This window comes from Dromiciops gliroides, chromosome 3, assembly GCF_019393635.1.
Source record: "Dromiciops gliroides isolate mDroGli1 chromosome 3, mDroGli1.pri, whole genome shotgun sequence".
Taxonomy (NCBI): Eukaryota; Metazoa; Chordata; class Mammalia; order Microbiotheria; family Microbiotheriidae; genus Dromiciops; species Dromiciops gliroides.
This window is the reverse complement of record NC_057863.1, coordinates 34,294,154-34,315,954: the sequence shown is the minus strand read 5'-3', so window position 1 is coordinate 34,315,954 and position 21,801 is coordinate 34,294,154. Positions and strand designations below refer to the sequence as shown.

At 40.3% G+C, this 21,801-nt stretch overlaps 1 protein-coding gene across 1 annotated transcript in view; it reads left to right on the top strand.

Annotated features, from left to right (window-relative positions):
* Positions 1-21,801, top strand: part of SPATA16 (spermatogenesis associated 16) — a 269,868-nt gene that overhangs the window by 80,855 nt on the left and 167,212 nt on the right. The window lies entirely within an intron of this gene.

Genomic DNA, 21,801 nt, shown 5'->3' with positions numbered 1-21,801 from the left:
TTTTTCCGTTTCCTCCACCAATCAAAACCTACCTATCCACAGTTTCCCATTCCCTTTGAAGATTACTCTCAGATTTGATGAATTGTGATAGGTGTTAGATGAATTCCTCATAAATAGCCTATTGAGTTAGATAATCTGCAGATTATCCCTTCAAGATAACATATCTGAACCCAATTACAAAGCATATTAACGGCATACTTCCTTTGAAAAATAGTAGAGAATTCCCAGAAGTAGGAAACTGACACTGTGATGAGAGAGAAATGTTTGGAAAGAAGAATCTTTTAAAAGCCCTCAAATTGCTATCTACTCTCCCTGGGGCTAGCTAGGTCTATATAAAATTTTTATTTGTCAACATGATTATTTTTAATTTTTTGCCCAAAAAAACTCCCAAAATTTTACTTCTGTTGTTTCATTTGTTGGTTTTCCCCAGAGATTTTACTGCTATTGTTTTTACTCATTCCCTGGTATGTTCTGTTCTTGCCAATCAATATATTGTCCTCAGGTAGAAGATCATTTTATCAGTCAGTCAATAAAGAAATATTTCTTAACCTCCTACTATGTGCCAGACACTGTGCTAAGCATTAGGAATACAAAGAGAGACAGAAGACATCCCTTGCTTGGTGGGAGGGGAGGGCCTCTTGATCTAATGGAGAAGACGACATGCAAATGTGTGTAAATATGCTATAACTTCATTACTCAACAAAAAGAGAACAGTAGACTTAAGAGGAAATTCTGAAAGGTTTCTTGTAGGAGGTGATATTTTAGCTGGGACTTGAAGGAAGCTAAGGAAGGCAGTGCATGAGGAAAGAAAGCATTTGAGGCATGGGGGGCAGTCAGAGAAAAAGCCCAGTAAGGAGAGGAAGTGTCTTGTTTCAAACCACTAATGTATTATTGACCGTACTACATACCATTAAGCTTGAAAAACTGACTGAGTCAAGCTCATTTAAAAAGCAGCTGTCATTTGGATCTGTGCTTTGGTTTCACATTAATGTTTTTGATGTTTACATTTTTTAGTTTGCACGGTTGGACCAACTCTGCTGTTGGGACGACCCTTCTTTATCTTGACCCCAGCTTTCTTAGGAAATGAGTGTCTCCTAGCTACATCAGAGGCCAACCAACTTGCCTTCCCTTCAAATAGCCCTTACCCCAAAACAGACAAAGCACACAGTGCTGACCGCTCTTCTCCACAAGGTCACAACTTAGCCCCATTTCCTGTCTTCTCTCCTTTCTCTCTCTTACCTCCTTTCCAAGACACCTATAACTCCAATAAAGGGACCTGTCTATAACATAGGCTTTATCATCCCTACTTAATCTCTTTCAATGAAGCACCTACATTAACTGCCTCCCAAACCTCTATCCTTGGATACATTCCATCCTTGAGTCAGTACTCTCCCCTGGAATTCCCTTCCATAGGAATTAAAACACTAGGATGGGGGCGGCTAGGTGGCGCAGTGGATAAAGCACCGGCCCTGGATTCAGGAGTTCCTGAGTTCAAATCCGGCCTCAGACACTTGACACTTTACTGGCTGTGTGACCCTGGGCAAGTCACTTAACCCCCATTGCCCCACCAAAAAAAAAAAAAACACTAGGATGACCTGCTTCATTTGAACACCCCCAAAACCAATCAATCAATCAATCAACAAGTATTTATTGACCCTGTCCTCAAGAAGCTTGAATTCTATCCAGAGAGACAGCATATTATATATGTGATATAGATTTGTATATATCATAGACATATTGTATATAAACATGTAATATATAAATATACATATTTTATATATAAACATGTGTGTTGATATGTTTTACATATGTGAACATATGTTTTATATGTGCATGTATAACAAAAATATTGCATGTATGTGATTGTTTTGAAATATGTTGTTTATAATATATGTAAATATATTCCATTTAATTGTATAAATATCTCATATATGTAATGGAGCAGGAGAGTAGTGGTTGTAGAGAATGGGGTAGGAGAAGCATGAAAATTATTGTGTCCTTTGAGTTCAGCCTTGAAGAAAGCTAGGGCATTGAATGACCAGAGGTGAAGAGGGAGTACATCCCAGGATGGGGTACTAGCCTGTGCAAAGGTCCAGAGAAGGGAATGTTTTGAACAAGGAACATCAAGAGGACCAGTATGGTTGGTTTGTGTGAAGGGAAATAACTTATAATAAGGATGGAAAGGTCAGTTGGAGCCAAGTTGTGAAGGATTTAAAAGCCAAACAAATATGGCGGACCCTTTCCCTCAGACACAAACCTACCTCTCAGGACAGATTTCTACCTAATGATGCCTTTTTTATCTATGAAGAAAATCACTAATTTTCTTGTTATATGCCAAGTGACATTTAGTAACTCCTCTATCATTATCCTTCTTGCCTAATATTTCCCCACCTTCCCTGGAATTTTGGCTCTTGTTCCACCTGTCCATTTTGTCTCAAGAATGTGTCCTCCCTCCAAACACAAGAAGATGTTCTTGAAACACTGAGGAACTACTCCCTTGTCCATTGTCCTGCCTCCTTTCCTAGTTCTTTGTTGAATAACAATTGCCTACAACTTATATCAATATGAAAACCTAACACCTGTTTTGCTAATAGCCTCAGGGAAACATAATTATCTGCCACATTAAGGCCCATTATGTAAGTGGGCTCTTTGCCAGCCCACCATAAGTAGTTTACAACCCTACAGCCACCTAGCTGGGCCACCAAGCTGGGAAAATCCCAAGCTAGGTGTCTTCACTGCCATAAAGAAAACTTGAAGTGGCTTTTAAGTTGGTGCCAATGACATTGGCACTCTAAAGTTGACTTGACATCAGTTGCGTTACTTGTATAAGAATATACGCAAGATATTTTGCTCTAATGGAATTTCTTCTAGGAAGCAAGCCACAGAACTTGTAAGGAATATTGCATTTGATATGTTAAATAACATGTGATCTGCTCTTCCTGGAGGCAGGCATGAGTTCAAATATGCTTGGCTGCAGGTTTCCTCTTGAGTTTTGAAGAAGCTGACAAAATAGGCTCTTTGCCCATAGGATACACACAATTATCTTTCCCTTCTATTAAAAGTTATTTGGATGGATTGCAGTCCAGGCTAGCAGCAAAACAGCATGGTGGATGGGGCATGGGACTTAGAATCAGGAAGACCTGAGTTCAAATCTTGCCTCAGACACTTAATAGCTGTATCCTCTTAGCCAGTCAGTCAACCTTTCTATGCCTCAGTTTCCTCATCTATAAAATGAGAATGTTGAGAATGTTCTAGCTTTAAATCTATATGGTACTCCAGTTCTTCTTGACCAATCAGACAATCATCCTGAGATTTTCCATCTATGTATTCTATGTTTTGTGGTCAATAGTATAAAAGGACTATGACTATAACATCACATCACATAACAATATAATATAATAATATATACTTTGCTCTGCTGTACAATATATGATATGATATATAAAAATACTATCTTCTGATATTTCAATGGATCCACAATCTCACTGGCAAAACAACACCCTCCCTGTATGTATGGTAACCCAACTCAGCCTTTGAGATTCTTGTCCATTTCTTTCCATAAATTCTCCATGAATGACCCTACCTACCCACCCCTGAAAAATGGAGACCCTCTTGTAGGTTTGGAGCATTCTTGAAGAACTTATGCAGGCCTTGAGCCATCTGTCTGTTACTACATCTTGCTCTCATTCTGTGACCACCTTTTTTCCAGTCATATATCTTGATCATTAATGTTATCATGAACAGGTTGCCATTAGCCATTGTATGGCTGCTAACACACACCATGGGTCTTGCCATTGCCCTTTGATTCATGCACAATTTTGAATCTTCTGGGATCATGGTACTCCATGATTGACAGTCCCATAGAATCCCAGGGAGGATATTTTAATTTAAAAGATAGGTCTTTGTAGCAGTAATTGGCTATGGATTATTGAGGATACTGTTCCTTTTTCCACACATATCCAACCTATTCACAGTGAAGAAGGGACCCACCTTCCTCACCACCATCAACACCAGCCAATGACCAGCTGCATCTGATGGGAAGATAGGTCCAAGAGTGCTAGGACTGAGAGTACACGCACCAACACCACCACCACTGATGCCTGCTCCTTTGAAGTAACCCCTGTGGACAAGTGACCTGACAACCTCTTCTGTGTATGTTGTAGCTCCTGACCCTTCAGCAGCTACAACTCCTGAAGGCCAGAGAAGAAATCCTCACCACAAAAGTCCTTGGCCTTGTCAAATGGTTCAGCAGCAGAAACAGGTATGATTTAATCACTGGAAACAAAACTCAAGAGCATCCAGTGATGTAAGCTGTACTGCTTCAGCCTGAAGACCACGTCACCTGTCCATCTGAAACTTCCAGTGTGGGTTGTCTTCCCCATTAGAATGTGAGCTCCTTGGGGTCAGAGGTTGTACCCCTGGTGCTTTGCACAATGCTTTGTACTTAGCAAATACCTAACAAATGCTACTGGTTTTCCCCATTCATTTCTTCATCCTTCTCCCTATTCAGTTCAGGGCCAGAGCATTATCAATGTTCTGGGACTGTCAGAAATGCACTGAGGCATTTACTCCTTTTTTAATCCACTTAATTATTGGGGGGGGGTGTATATTTGGCTAAATGAGAGACATCGTGATGTAGTAGATGGATAGCTGACCTTGAAGACAGGAAGACCTGAGTTCAAATTCCACCACTGACATATACTAGCTATATGAACCTGAGCAAGTCACTTAACTCTCCATGTCCTGGTCAGCTCTCTTAATATTATGTAAGTTGCTGAGGAGGTATTGCTCTCCATTTGGGAGAAGCATTTTCAGCTACTAATCCCAGAAACACAGAATCTCATCATTGGGAAAAACCATATAGTCCAGGTATTCTGTGGCCATCCCCAAAAAGTGGTTACCACCCTCAGCTCAGAGACCTCCAGGGAACCACATAGCTTGGTATTGGTTAGATTTCTCTAACAAATAGAGATGGGAAGCATTAACATCTTTACTTTGGTCTATTTGTCATTCTTAAATATTGCCTAACCAGGTCAGGTTAGAGACTCAAGCAGTCTCATCTTGATTCCTTTTCTGCTGAAATTTGGAGCTGCTTTTGGCCCCTCATCTAACTACTGGATAATCTGATTACATGTACACTGCTGCCTTGCAAATGGCTCCCATATGAGAAACTAGTCATTTTACTTGCCATTAAAACGGAGTCATTTTCATTTTGTGTATGTACGTGTGATGTTGTTCAGGGTATCCCACTCACAGAACCTTCTGCCTCTTTTCTTCATCATAGACATATATGGGGTTTTTCCAAGAAGTTTACAACATTTTGATTTCTTTCATTTACTTTTTGCTAATAATATTTTCAAACAAAGTTTTTGCTCCCATCCCTCATAAGCACCTTTGCAATCAGTCCATATCAACTTACCAACAAGCATTTATTAAATGCGTAGTATGTGCTAAACCTTTGTGATAAGCACTGGAATACAAGTACAAAAATGAGCCAGTCCCTGCCTTCAAAGAGCTTACACTCTAATAGGGTAAAACTTCCCTTATAGGGAAGGAAAGGCCAAGGAAAGGTACACTTAAGTCACCAAGTATCAAGGGGATGATGATGGTGGTGCTGGTGGTGGTAGTAGTGATTAGCATTTGCATACTGTTTTAAGGTTTGCAAAGTGTTTCCCAAATATTATTTCATTTTATCTTCACAACAACCCTGGGAATTCAGTACTGTTATTATCCACATTTTACAGATGAAAAACTGAGGGAGGTAGGGAGAGAAAGTGACTTACTCAAGGTCACACAGCTAGTAAGTATCCAAGGCTGGATTTGAACTTCTTGAACTTCTTCCTGACTCCCTGTCCAGGACTCTCTATCCACTACTCTACCACCTAGCATATAATATAATTTGACTAATTTAGGAAGACCCTATCAAATCAACAGAATTTTTCTACTCCATTATGTTTTACAACAGATTCTTTAGCACAAAAAGTTGCTTATCTTCATGGAAGTCTGTTTACTTATGCTTATAATGAGCACTACAAGGCATAATGACCATTCTGGTAAAATTTAAGCTCCTTGAGAGCAGGGACTGACTGACATTTATCATTATATCTCCAGAACCTGGGACAGTGTTTGAAGCATACATAGCGGGATCTTAATTAAATGTTTGTTGATTAAATAATTGATTGATGATTGAATAGTCCATAAAATGATGTTTCTTGTTGCCTTTGGGTATTTGATGAAACCAAGCCTGTGAGTTCCTTCTATGAAGCCACCTCCTAGTTTCATTCATAGCAAGAATGTCAATGTGCATTTGATTGACTTCTTGTGGTGGAAGCAGGACTTATGTGAGGATGTGGACCGTGAGAGGCAGGTATGAGTGGCTTACAATCTCTATCACTGGAGGGAATCCCCACTTAGATGAGATCACAGACACAAGTTTAATGACTTTAATTAATCATTTTGAAGAGTTTAAATGTCATGTGGTTCTTATCACCACTGCCCCCTTCCCGCTTTTCAACCACTCCATAATAGCCAGCCAGGAAGTGGAAGGGGGTTACAAATAAATGACTGTCAGTTTGTGTTTTGATTTCTTTCATTGGTTACCATGATCAAAACACCCATCCCCTTGTAACCAAACTTGTGAATAGGAACATTTCCTCTTTTATTGAGGAAGGTCCTTGTATTGCAGACACCATCGCGTGCGCGCGCGCGCGCGCACACACACACACACACACATACACACACACCCTAATGGAAGATTCCAGGGAGAGCCACCCAAAGCTTATGTGCTTGCTAGTATGGCCTTAGAGAACCCAGGATCACCTTCATGCCACTAGGCATCTGCGTGGCACTTAAAAAAGGATTTTTGAAAAGCACACAGACACAGAAAGACTAAGTACAGCTGGAACAAGTTTGTGAGATTGCTAGGGAATTCAAGATGAGTTCCCATGCATATCATATTTAGAATTGGAAGAGAACTATTTAAATCCTAAACACCTCTGTGAGCCCTCCTTCTAGATCTTAAGAAAATTACAGAGCAAAAGGATGTACCCTATAGGATGTCGAAATCATTTCCCATATTATTTATTAGGTTCAATTCTTAGATTCCTTTTCATTGCTGCTCAGAATTCATTTTGGTCTCTCCATTTTTAATTGAATTGCCTATCCACCAAGGTCAAATATTTGATCCCTTTCATCATTAATGCACTAGGTAAAATCTGGACTTGTCATGTTATGGCATGGGAGGAGTCTATATCATCAAATATTTTGTATTATATGTAATATTCTAATATTTAAATATTTTGAGAGGCAGCCACTGTAAAAACAGAATCTGAAGCCTAATCAATAACTATTTCTCCAAAGAGAAAAATAAATTATTCGGGGCACTCAGTCTATAAATAGCTTAAAACCATTAGTTACCTTGATGCATGCAGAATTTTATTTCCTATTGAGCTTTTGTATTATTACCATATTGTGATGGTTGATACTAATCACAGATCAAAATTAAAATATTCCCTTTTTGCATTTATTTGCATTTGCTGGAGCATTCTTTATTTAATTTTATGCAAATATTGGCTCTCCTGCATCTCTTTAGCAGTCTTATTACCCCCAAAATCAGCTTAAAAATCATCATGTGTCCTAGTGTCAGAAAAAAAATATATATATATATATATAGTTTTGACTCAGAAGAAGACTTCCACCATATACATAATAGGAAAATCTCAGATCTATAGTGATTGATTTATTAAATCAAAGATTTTTAAGGAAATCAGATTAGTCTTTTCACTATTAAGCATAGTAGCAATAGGTTAACAAAAAGTGTACTTTGAACTGATCATAAGGCCATAACTGCGATTTATAGGATAAATAATTTTGTTGGCATCATTTATATCATGTCATGAACCAGTGTGGTGACCATATAAGTGAAAAGCATGAGAGATATTACAAAGATTATGAATTACCAAGACTTGGCCCCTGATTGGACATGAGAGTGGACAGGAAGAAGGAAGAAACACCAACAGACTCCCAGAATTATAACCCTGATAACTTGGAGGATGGTGGTACCTGAAACAGAAATAGGGCAGAATAAAGGAGGAGCAGGATTTGGGGGGTGGGATGGCAGAAAAGGGGGAGATGAGAGCCATCCTGGACAGACTGAGTTTGATTTTCCTAGAGAACATCCAAAAGAAGATCTACCCAGTAATTGGTTGAAAATACATGACTAAAGGAGAGAGATTAGGGGTATACATGTAGATCAGAGAGTCTTGTACATGGAAATGATAAATGAATCCATGGTGAACCCACCAGCAGTGTAGAGAGCAAAGACTGGATGGCCGAGGACAGAGCCACAAGAAACACTACACAAAAGGGGCAGGTTTGGGTTAATGATCCTTCCAAGGAGAGGCAAATGCAGGCTTGATATAAAAACTTCCTACTATTAGAGCAGTGCCCAAATGGAATATGCTTCCCTTGGAATAGAATGGGTTTCCCCTTCTTTGGGAAGTTTCTAAACTGAGGGCAGCTGACCACTTTTTATCAGTGTTATGAAGGACCCTTGGTCAGTCAGGAATTGGTTGGAGTAGATGGCCTTTGAAATTCTTAAATATATCAAGAATCCACTTAAATTGCTTCTACTTATTAGTAAAATAATAATAATAATAACTCACATTTATATAGCACTTTAAGGTTCGCAAAGTGTCTTGTGAATGTAATTTCATACAATCTTCACAACCCTTCGAGGTTAGGTCTATTATTGTCCTCATTCGACGAATGAGGAAACTGAGACTCAGTATCAACTTGAGAGGCATTTATTGAATTCTTACAGTGCCAAGCTCTGTGCTAAGCACTAGAGTTTACATGAATTGCACATGAATATGTAGCTAATAAGTGTCTGATGGGGGATTTGAACCCAAGACTGACTCCCAAGTTGAGTGCTCTATTCACCACCTATATCACAGTGATTTCATTAAGTTATATTACGCTTATTTATTGGCATAAGATTTTTTCTACCATGAGGATTGTATGACCAATTATTAATTATTACCATTTCATCGAGTACATACCATCTTCAAACTATTTACTGTAATACTTAGCATTTATATAGCACTTTAAGGTTGCAAAGTACATTATATTTGTCATCCCATTTGATCCTCACAACTCTGTGAAATAGATGCTATTATTAGCACCATTGAACAGATAAGGAAAGTAAGGCTAAGAAAGATGAAGAGACTTGCCCAGAATCATACAGCTGGTATGTAGAAAGAAGTGTTATAAAGGATGGAGTCAGGGTTTGAATTCAGATCTTCCTGACTCCCAAGTCCATTGTCCTGCCCACTATGATATGTTGCCTCCTTGGGGAAAAAAAAATATATCTGCATATTCCTTGCTACAAATATTTCCCTTTTTTGGCAGAGAATTTTTGGTGCCACAAAGTGACAAAACATTAATTCTGTAGTTCTAGAGAGGTAAGGAGGAAACTATGTTTTAAACACCCCTTTTAGATTCATGAGGGAAAATTCTGTCCACATCCAGAGAAAGAATTGATAGAGTCTGAATGCAGATTGAAGCACACTATTGTCATTTTTTTATTTTGTGTGTGTGTTGTTCCTTTTGTTCTGTTTCTTCTTTTACAACATGACTAATATGGAAATATGTTTATTCCACCCACTATAATATAAACTCTCCAAGAGTTAGGTTTGTCCCAGTCACATTCTAGCACAGTGCCTAGTACATAATAAATGCTTACTATATGTATGCATGTTGATTGATTGGTGTTGTAGGTGGGGGTTTTGTGCAGGTATCAGTTGGACAAGATGACCTCCCCCCCCACCCCCTATGGAGTCTTTTCCAAACTTGCATATCTGTGATTCAAGGTGATTCTGAGGTGCAGAGAGGAGAAAGAGATGGGGGTAGGGGAGAGACAGAGACAGACAGAGAGACAGAGAGAGAAAGAGAAGCATATGCATCTGTCTTTATAGTTACCAGGGTGACAGTAAATTATTTAACTTTTCCTTTCTATTTCTATTAAAACCACAATAGTTGTGGTCTTGAATTTGTCTTTGAATGTATCACTGTGTGTAGTATCTATGTGATTGTGTACTTTGGAATTTGAAAAGGACCTCTAAAGCCACTTAAGATCCCTTCAACACAGAGATTCTCTGATTTTTTGAGTCCCATGGCAATATATATATATATATATATAAAATCGCAAGGAGGGGGGGAGGGGAATGAAAGAGGAGAAAGCATAGAACTATGGGGTATCTTGAATTCATTTGAAAGAGCCCCAGATGCATTTGGAGTATTTGGTAAGAACCTGTCAATTATTAGCCAAGTCTACAAAAAATGGAAAAATTTTGCCTACTTAATGAATTGGGTAAATCCAAAGACTGTGAAATAGTCATAATGTCAGTTTCCTGTCTCCTGCTGACTCACCCTAGGTAAAGAAAGTCTATAAATGGATCCTTCTATAGAAGGTGGCATTAAACACAAAGTATTTGTTTATAGGTGTGTGAGGCTTAATGTGCATTTGAGAAATAGAAAGGGTTACATTTAAATTGTTTGGGCAAAAGAAAAAGGAATAAAAGCAAGGGGCTGGGAAGTGTGAGGAGGCATTGAGGGAGTAGAAGCGGCAAATAAAAAATAATACCAACAACTAACATTTAAATAGGGCTTTTAGGTTTGCAAACATACTCCCACTTGAGCCTTACAACAATCCTGTAGACTATGCACAACAGATATGGTTATCACCATTTTACAGGTGAGGACATTGAGGCTCAGAGAGGTAAACTTGCTGGTGGTCACTCAGCTAGTGTCAGATGCAGGGCTTGAATCCAGGTCTTTAACTTTCTGAGATAGGTAGAAATTCCACTGGAGGTGTCAGCAAGTAATGATGGAAAACATTTTGGGGAGGGGGGGAGCAATGAGGGTTAAGTGACTTGCCCAGGGTCATACAACTAATAAGTGTCATGTGTCTGAGGTCAGATTTAAACTCATTTTCCTGAATCTGAATTCAGTGCTTTATCCACTGTGCCCCCTAGCTGCCCCTTGGGAAACTTTCAAGAATTAAATTCCATAGACACAAAGAGAAGCAGTTCAGATGAGAAGGAAAATATATTAGGAATTATCAGGAGAGATTCATGTGGATACACAGAGAACTCACTAGTCAACTTAGATTTTTAAACAATATAAAGAGAAGATAGAAACAAGGGCAGATAACAGAGGATAAATAGAAATGCTGTATGGGCCAAATTTAGTATGGGGAGAGTTAATTGGGTGGCTTGCCATAGCATTGGGGTTCAGGAAATAATGATAGACCTCTTTTCAACAAACAAATCAGGTTTTATTAATGGGAACAATCTACAACACAGGTGAAGTTAATAGAGCCAGGGACAATGAGAAAGGGAATTGGGGGAGGGAAAGATATGACCCACTTCCCAGATGATTAGAATCTAAATTTCTAGGGTAAAAAGGCCCCCAGGCACCTCGAACAAGCTCTGCCTCCTCAGCTACAAAAACTGACTCAAACCCCAAACGTGCCTCCAGCTCAGCTAGCCCAAAGAGCCAGCCTCGCCTCAACAACACAAACTCACCACCACCTGGGATCTACAGCTCCCAGGAGAATCAGCTGTGCCATCTCTCCTGGTTCTGTCCAAAGGTCCAACACACACCAACTCCTCCCTCCCTCTCCCTCCCTCTCTCTCCCTCTCTCTCCCTCTCTCTCTCTCTCTCTCTCTCTCTCTTTCTCCTCTCTCTCTCTCTCTCTCTCCCTTCCTTCCTGCCTCTCCCACCGGGAGGGAGGTTCTTAGCTATGCTGAGTCTCCAATTAATTCAACATACCCCATGGGCTGCCCCCATTATAATTAGGCCAGGCCCAAGTGGGCGTGGGGGAACTCCTAGGTGGGGCTTTTTCAAGGTTATATCTTTTCAGTCTGACCATAATGAAGCAAAGATGGGGTCATGGAAACCCCAAATCACAGTTAATTTCTTACAATGCCTGGAACACTCCTGTCAAGTTGGCTAATGCTCAGAGTGAACTCCCACTAAAGTTGCTCACATCTCAGGGCCCAAGCACTATCGTCTCAGAAAGTTAATTGAAGAATTTCAATAGGAGCTAAGCTGATGAGTAAAGAGAAGGAGAACCCTGCCAGTAGCCATGTTGAGACAAAGAAGATTCAAGAAATGATAGGATTGCTCCTCTGGATGGATGGGACAAGGACTACTGACACCATCGAGGAAACAGGGGCTGCTCAATCCTATTTTCTGTACCAAGGAGAATAGCATTTGGGCTGGAAAGGACAAAAGTGGTGAAGAGAGAGTTGATACTCAACATAAATAAGGAGCTAGTAAGAGAGGACTTGTGATTGTAGCACTTAGGAACTATATCAGTGGGGTATTGAAAGACCCTACAGATGTGATTGCTGAGACCATTGTTAGTTATAGAAAGGACAGATGGGTGGGGAGAGAGAAAGAGAGAGAGAGAGAGAGAGAGAGAGAGAGAGAGAGAGAGAGAGAGAGAGAGAATAGATGATAGGATAGACAGACATAATAGAGGATAATAAGATAGATAAGTAGATTATGGGATAGACAGAAATAGATAGAAAGATAGGTAGATGGTAGATGATTGATTGATAGATAGATGATGGATGGATGGATGGATGGATAGATGGATGGATGAATGGATAGATAGATAGATAGATAGATAGATAGATAGATAGATAGATAGATAGATAGATAGATAGATAGTTCAATATGAAAGACTGGAAAATTAAGAAGCACCACAGCATTGTAGAAAGGGAAGAGAGTGGTCTACAAACTATAGGTCATTGAGCTTGGCTTCAATTCACGCTCAGATTTTTCAGAGTGTATTTTAATAAAAATAACAGTCATTAGCATTTATGTAACACTTCAACCTTGCAAAGCTCTTTACAAATATTATCTAATTTGACTCTGACAACAACCCAGGAGGTAGGTGCTATTATTATGCTCACTTTACAGATGAGGAATCAGGGACAAACAAAGGGTAAGGGCATTCCCAGGGGTCACAGAACCACTAAGTGTCTGAGGACAGATTTGAACTTAGATCTTCCTGACTTGGGCCCCAACGCTCTGTCTGCTTGCTCCATCTAGCTGTCGAGATGACATTTTAAACAAGGGAAATGAAGATCATAAAGAATCAGCGTGACTTCATGAAGGATAGCTCATGCCAAAAATAACCATGTTCCCTTTTGGGGAGAGCATTGCCAAGATGGTGGTCCAGAAGAATATCATATAAATAGTTTGTTTAGATTTTAGCAAAGACATTGAGAAAGCAGCTCATCCAGTTCTTGTGGAAAATTTGGAGAGACATAGCCCTGAGCAGGGCTTCTTAAACTCTTTCTTCTTGTGATCCTTTTTCACCAGAGAAATTTTTGTATGAGCTACAGAGGGATATAAATAGGCACACATAACCCTTTACAGTTGAGGGATTTTTCATGACCCAGCATTCAGTTATGTGACCCCATGTGGGGTCACTACCCACAGGTTAAGAAGCTGGGGCCTCGACAATAGTCCACTTCAAAGGATTCAGATACATTTGGATGGCCTGAGTCAGAGTGCACATTAATGATTTGAAGACACCTAGAAAGGAAGCATCTAGTGGAGTGTGGGATCTGCACTTGACACATTCCTGTTTGACATTTTAATCAGTTGTTGAGAGAAAAGGACAGATGATCTGCATATCAAATTTAGAGATCTCACAAAGCTGGGAGGAGCACCAAACATACTGAGTGACTCATCCAAGACCCATCTAGGTTCTAACAGACTAAAACAAAGGCATCAACCTAGTAAGATAAAATTTAACAGTGATAAAGACAAATTCTTACACTTGACCCAAAAAAGAAAATCAACTTCACAATAATGTTACATAGCACTTTATAGTTCTACATATATAATGACACATAGAGTTATATACATGTGTACATATCATATTTATATAGCACTTTAGAAATATCTCATTTTATCCTCACAACAGTTTTGGCAGATAAGTGCTATATTTTACATATGAAGAAACTGAGGCAGACAAAGATTAAGTGCCTTGCCCAGGATGAAACAGACAGTAAGTGTCTGAAGGGGGATTTGAAGTCAGTTCTTCCTGACTTCGAGTTCAACACTGTATAGTGCTTCAGAAGTACAGTACAAGAGACATGTCCAGACAGCTGCTCTTATAAAAGAGACCTGGACATTTTAGACCACATCAAACTCAGTCATGATCAACACTGCGATGTAACAACATGGAAATCTTGGCCTATATTCAGAGAGGTATGATGTCTAGGAATAGGGAGATGGTAGTAAAACTCTGAGATGATAGTAAAACTCTTCTGTGTCCTGATCATACGACATCAGAGCACTTTGAGTTTGTCCTGAAGGGCAGTGCTGCGAATGAAAAGACATCCTCTTCACAGGGTTTGTAGGTGTGATTTGTCCATGGAAACAATGTTGGTGGAAATGGAAGCACAAAAAGAGATGCTAGGGAAAACTTGTTTGTCTTTCAGTGTTAATAATAGTAAATTAAAATTTTTATTTAACACACAACTGGCATCAATTCATTACACTTAGAAAAGCGGAAGGAATGTCAGTAAGAGATTCAGTCACTCATTACAGTGAATTTCACATGGAGGTACTGATGGAGAAAGGAACTCCTGTTCATGGACTAGTTGGAGTTAGTATACTCTTTGGTCACTCTCACAGTTGAGATTCTTTGGTTTCATGAAACGATTAGAAGATTCATCTGTATAAGCTTTAAATGGTATCATCTATGTATGAGATGGAGGAGGATATAGTGGAGAGAGTACTGTCCTTGAAGCCAGGAATCCTTGGGTTAGGATTCTGCCTCAGATACTTACTTTTTGCATTACTGGCCAAATCACTTCATTTCCAACAACCTCATTTCCTAATCTGTAAATGGAAGGGTTTGGGCTCAGTGGCCTCTGAGGTACCTTCTGGTGCTATGGTTCTATGATTTTTAACCCCAGACCCAAACCTCAAACTGAAATTATCTGATTGATGGTTAATCTGATTGATTAACCTTGGGAGCTTCTCACTAAAATATTTTTGTTTCATACACTGACCCGGGGTTTTCCCTGAAAGCATTAGAATGTGGTTCATTTTGCCCTACCCATGAATTCGCCTAAGAATATCATAATTCTACTTGCCCATATGTCTGTACAAAGAGGGGGAAAGGACTCTCAGCTGCTATACAAATGTACTAACAGAACAGAACATCAAATATAGAACAGGCTTCATTTCAGCTGACAGAGAGTTCAGAACACATAGGATTGATACCAAGTAAGTAAATAGTCAAGACATCTCTCCTTCCCTCTTGGGTGGACTTCTACTTCTTGTAAGAAGTTAGGCAATACTTTAGACTTAGAACAGTATCCTAGGATATGGAGAAGGAAGGAAGGAAGGAAGGAAGGAAGGAAGGAAGGAAGGAAGGAAGGAAGGAAGGAAGGAAGGAAGGAAGGAAGGAAGGAAGGAAGGAAGGAAGGAAGGAAGGAAGGAAGGAAGGAAGGAAGGAAAAGAGGGAGGGAGGAAGGAAGGAAGGGAGGGAGGGAGGAAGGATAAATATGAATACTGAAATAGTCACATATATTCACATTTGCACTATTGAAATTAGAATTGTGTAAAATATGTTCATTCCAACACAATGGAAATATGCAGTGCAAATTCAAATAATTTGACTACTTAAGGGGATTCCTTGTTTGCACAAGTGATTTCAAAGGAAGAGGGCATTATGAACCATGGAAATGAAAAAGGCCTCACATGGGAGGAGCCATTGAAATTAGCCTTTAAGGAAGCTAGGGGTTATAGGAAGGGAAAGGGGGAGAGAGAGAGAGAGAGAGAGAGAGAGAGAGAGAGAGAGAGAGAGAGAGAGAGAGAGAGAGAGAGAGAGAGAGATTCTAAGTATGAGAGATACAGAAGCAAGAGATGGGATGTCATGTACAAGAGATAGCAAATAGGACTGGGTAGTAAGGAGGAGAGCAAGGATTCAAGCCAGGGTCTTCAGATTTCAAATCTTATGCTGCCTCCACTACACTGCCCTGAACTCCTAGCCCCACAGTAGTTGTGGATAAGAGGGACCCCAATGATAACCGAAAGAATTTGACTAGCAGAGCACAGGGGCAAGGTGGGCATGACAAGCTAGTAACTTTGGCACAGGGAAACGAGAAGAGGGAAACAGCTATGGGATAATTCTAGGTCACTTGAACAGAATGAAGCACACACCCAAGGCAGGGACAGCAGGTAGTACTGTAGCTGCTGAGAATCCCTGCCTAGGCATTGGACAGATCCCCGAGCCTGTAGGGCTAAGTGCCTTCAGCTGTGAGGACTTAGGAGCCATGAGGGCAGGGAGTCAGGCTGGCAATTGAGGTCTATTTACAGTGGGTTCCATTTGCCAGAATCACTTGGAGAATTGGCATCCTGGTTGTACCCCTTGGCTGTGACTGCTAATAGAAGACCTGCAGAAAACAGCAGGCTCTGATGGGCTTTGTCCATATCCAACTCAAAGTCTGACTTTGAACTTCAGAGCTGCAACCACAACTTTAAAATGTAACAGGAGTTTTTAACCCTGAGATTTAGATAGATAGATAGATAGATAGATAGATAGATAGATAGATAGATAGATAGATAGATAGATAGATAGATAGATAGATAACTCTATTACAATAGAAGTGGATTTTTTTAATAATCCTATGTATTATACTTTATAAATCTAGAAAACATGATTTCCAGAAGGGGTCCACAAGCTTTACTAGACTGCCAGGGGAGGGTCATGACCTAGAAAAGGTTAAGGACCCCAAGTTTAGAAGGAGGGGTGTAGCACATATGGAAACAACTGAAAACTTTAGGTATATTTCTTATTTTGAATTAGAAGTGCTGCCCCTGCCAAGGAGAGACAGCATCATGTTGTGTTAGGAAGGAGTCAGTATAGAAGCAAAAGAAATGGGTTGAAATCCAGTCTCTGATATTTACTAACTATAAGTGGGTTGTGAGGTGAAACATTTCTCCTCTCTGAATTTCTGTTCTTTAATTTACAAAATGATAGCTAAGATTACCTTCTTCCAGTTTGACATCCTGGGAACTCCTCCCTACTTTGCCTCTTGGACCATATACCTCGATGGGATACCTTGGTATTTCAAATTCAGAAAAAAAGTCAATATGGTAGAAGTGATGGTCTGCCTTAGAGCTGAAGGACAGACATTAAGAGGGGAAGGAGCCAAATGCTCAAACACAGAGCCCAGACACCCAAATGCCTGAACAATCCCTCCAAGCAACTAGCTAGAAAAGCTCATTTTTTGTCCTAGCAATAAAGAATGAATGTGCTGTGAACAAATGAAGCATTTATTAAGCACTTACTATGTGCAAAACACTGTTCTGAAAGCCAAGAATAAAAAAAAAAGTCAAACAGTGCCTGTTCTCAAGGACCTTACACTCTTGTGGGAGAAACAAGCACTGCAAGTCAGAATGAAAAGTTTCATGGTCTTTAGGGTACAATGGCAAAGCAGAGGGTCATGCCTCTTCTCTGAGAAGAGGTTATCCAGCCTCCACTTGAAGGTCTTCAGGGAAGAGAAATTCAGCAACTTAGCATGGAAGGAACCCATTACATTTTTCAAATTGCTAGAAAATTTTTTCTTGACATCAAATTGGTTTCTTTGCACCTTCTACCCACTGCTCATGCTTCTTCCCTATGGGGCTCAGAAGAATGAACCCTATCCCTTTTCCAGTTGATAGTCCTTCAAAGGCTATTTCATCCTACTCTCAGCCTTCTTTCTCCAGGCTGAACATGCCAGTTCCTTCAACCAGTCCCCATAAGGCACCATCCTGGTTGCCCCTCAAACTTATCCAGAAACACTCTGTTGCCTATAAGATGCATTTCTACATATCAGAGTGTTCATTTTCATCTATTTCTGATTGTCTTCTTTGAGGATCAAGAATCATTTTTATTTTTCATACCCATCACCAAGTTGGTGTCAGGGTGATGACTTTTTCATCCACAGCCGCTCTCAAAAAGCTGTCTGCTAAGTCAAAGGTTAGGGGTTGCCTACACTGATGAATTATGGATTCTTGAAGTACAGAAGAGAGAATTTCATTAAGTTAGAACAAAGTAGGATTTACTGACTTGCCCTGATCATTTGATAGCACAGCCCATCTGCCCTCCCATGAAGAATTTTAAAAACCCTTTGATATCTGACAGACCACCTTCCATTACACATGGTAAGATGAAGTCTTTTTCTCCATCACCATCTTTGAGGTCTCTGTCTGATAGCGTCTTTGGTGCAGGGCTGCTATCTGGTATTTGCCTCATGGGTTCTGAAGAAAAGATAATAGGGCCAACACCGTATTATTTTTAAGGGAAGATGTCAAGGACAAAAAATGAAGATGTCAAAAGCTCACTGATATACGGTATTACTTAAAGACTGTTTGGTTGAAGAAACTGACCGAGTGATTTACTAAAGGCTTTTACTGGACAGTCTTTGGATTACAGTGTAGATGAAAAAATAAATGAAAATCCATTTCATTTTTGCTTCATATGGACGTTTGACAGATGGGGAAAATCAGGCAAAAACCCAACTTTAATCTACAAAAATAATGTTTTCATTTTCAATTTCTCAAATCTGGGGGGAAGTTTGCATAGATTTCTGTATTATGTGGAAAGCATATCTAAAAGGTCCACGCAGGAATGTGCCCCTCTATCTTCACAAATCAACTCCCTGCCATATTATCATCAACGTAAGGGAACTGATTGTATTTGTGTACACATAGGGATGATCTGATTTTGACTCTGAAGGGGAGCAGACTCTCACATATCTTGGAGGGTGTGCCTTCAGTGCATATATCTGTCCCAATCCTTCCCCTCCTCCAGAAGCCTTAATGACTCCCTCTCACTTCTAAGGAAAAAAACTCCTCTGGCATCTATTGAAAGCCTGTAGCTCTGTGCTGTTCCATCTACATTTTTGTTGACTCCTATATGTATATATTGTTTCTCCACAGTAGACTGTAAGCTTCTTGAGAGCAACAATGTTTCATTTTTGTCTTTTTATCATCAATGCATAGCCCAGTGCAGGTTACATGGTGAGTGTTTAGTAAATGCTTTTGCTAAATTGAATTGAATGAGCACACTGTGGTTGAATTGTTTAGGGTGGGGGACTGGAATTCTGCAAGACCTGGATTCAAATTCTGCCTTGGACACTTTTTAGCTATGTGACCCTGGGCACAAAGAACAGGAAGACTGTTCTTTGAGATTCTTTCCAGCCCTGAATCTATGATCTCATTGATTGAGTTGAATTGTCTTGGTTGTTACAGAGATAGAGACCATGACTAAAACTCAAAAAGCTAACATTTTAAGGTTGGCAAAGCACTTTGCAAACATTATCACACTTGAGCCTTTGAATAAGGTGCTATTTCCATTTTACAGATGAGAAAACTGAAGCAAAGTCTGAGACTAGATGTGAACTCAACTCTTCCTGTCTCCAGGTGGGGCACTCATTGTCCTCAGCTTAGCTCCTTAGCAGTAGTCTGCCCCACACCCCATGGCACTAGCAACAGGAGGGACCTATCTACTGCAAGCCAAAGTCTTGTTCAAAGACTCCCAGCTGGTCAGCTAGGTGGCACAGTGGATAGAGCACTGGCCCTGGATTCAGGAGGACCTGAATTCAAATCCAGCCTCAGACACTTGACACTTGCTAGCTGTGTGACCCTAGGCAAGTCACTTAACACCAATTGCCTCACCAAAAAATTAAAAAATAAAATACTCCTAGAAGGGCAGCAAGGTGAAACAGTGGCTAGAGCACTGGCCCTAAAGTTGGGAGAATCTGAGTTCAAATCTCACCTCAGATACTGACTGTGTGACCCTGGGCAAGTCACTTAACCCCAATTGCCTTAAACATCCAGGGCCATCTCCAGTCATCCTGATCTATGTTTTGCCAATGGACTCAGATGGCTCTGGAGGAGAGAGTGAGGCTGGTGACCTTGCACGGCCTTCCCTCACCTAAATCCTATTTACTGCAAGTCATGACGTCCCCCCAATGTCATGGTTCTCTTCAATAATGAACAACAAAGAATCCCAGCAAGGGGGAGAAGACTTCCCCCTTCAGAGTTTTCCTAAGACTGTCATTAGCACGAGATTCAAAGTGGGCTCACTTCTCCACCTTCTAGCAGAGGAGCCCTGCCTGCCCTGACCACCCAGAAAGGTTCTGAGCCTGGCAAAAAGCTGCTAGCTTATCTGGGACTGCTCAATATACGTGAGCAGCTGATGATGAAAAATACTGTGGACATCAGAGCCTCAGATGATTCTTCCCCTCTGGAAGGTGCCTGTTTCCTCATGTCAGTGACAAGCTTAAGCTGTTTTGATAATCAGAAATCAATCACCTCCTGGCCTTTCTCCCCCATCCCCCCATATGTGGACCTTTAGGTTCTACCTCAAAGGTCTGGCTCTAGGATGCTTCATCCCAGTGTGGAAAGGACCCTGCTTCTGGAAGGTTGGGCACTTAAGCACAAGGTCTCTTGTCTAAGACCCTTCCAGGCTAAGGATGGTTTGGCCCACCAGAAGATTAATGGGATAGAGGGTGGCAGGGAGGAGTGGTAGGTGTTACAGGGACCAATGAGAGCCTGGTCTAGTAGAAAGAGCTCAGACTTTACAGGCAGGAGACCTGGGTTCAAATATCCCCTCTGATGCTTATTATCTCTATCACCTTGAACAAATCACTTCTCCTCCCTGAGCCTCAGTTTCCTCTTCTATAAAGGGGTTGATCTAGATGACCTTTGAGGTCCCTTCTGGCTCTGTATCAGAGATTCTCTCCCATTTTTGTTTCCTGGACCCCTCTGACCATCTGGTAAAACTTATGGACTTCCTCTTAGCATCATGTTTTTACATGTATGAAAGAAAATACAGAAAATTACAAAATTAGCCAATTATATTAAAATACATTGATGAAGATTTTTGGGAAAAAATAGCTCATGGATCCCAGATTAAAAATCCCTGCTTTATATCTGTGATGCTATGAACAGTTAAGGCATGGAGGAGCTATATTCTGTTAGTGGCGACTGCATTCATACCAATGAAATCATGGGTCCTTGAAATAATAAGTTTGAAAGTGTTTGTGATGTATGCATGGGGCAGAAATTTCAGATACAATCCTGATTTACTATTCCATTTCTTTCCTTCCACTAAACTTCTCAGACCCATCGTCAGCTTGTGCTACATCTGTCTCCTCGCTCCTCATTCACTTCTCAGCCCCTGTAATCCATATTTCTGTTTGGTGACCTTGTCATTTCAGTACAATCAGGCTAGATGAGCTTCAAGGTCCCTTCCACATCTAACTCTATGTCCTTTCATTCCTGTCTCTTTTGAGTAGTTTTTCAATTATGTCTGACTCTTTGTGACCCTGTTTGGGGGCTTCCTGGTAAAGATCCTGGAGTGGCTTGCCATTTCCTTCTCTAGCTCATTTTACAGATAAGGAAACTGAGGCAAACAAGATTAAGTGACTTGTACAGAATCACACAGCTAGTGAGTGTTTGATGTTGGACTTGAACTCTGGGAGATGAGTCTTCCTGACTATGCACTATGGTGCCACCAGCTGCTCCAGTCCCATCTCACTTCTGCTTTTATTGCTCTTTCTTCCTTCCCTTGACCCTATAATATGGACGTTGTTCAAGGTTCAGTTCTTGGTTTTCAGCTCTTTTCTCTATATTCTTTCTTCCAGATAAATTTATCCAATTTCACAGTTTCAGCTCTCTTTGTTAACAGAAAAAGAACTCTGAAATCTATAA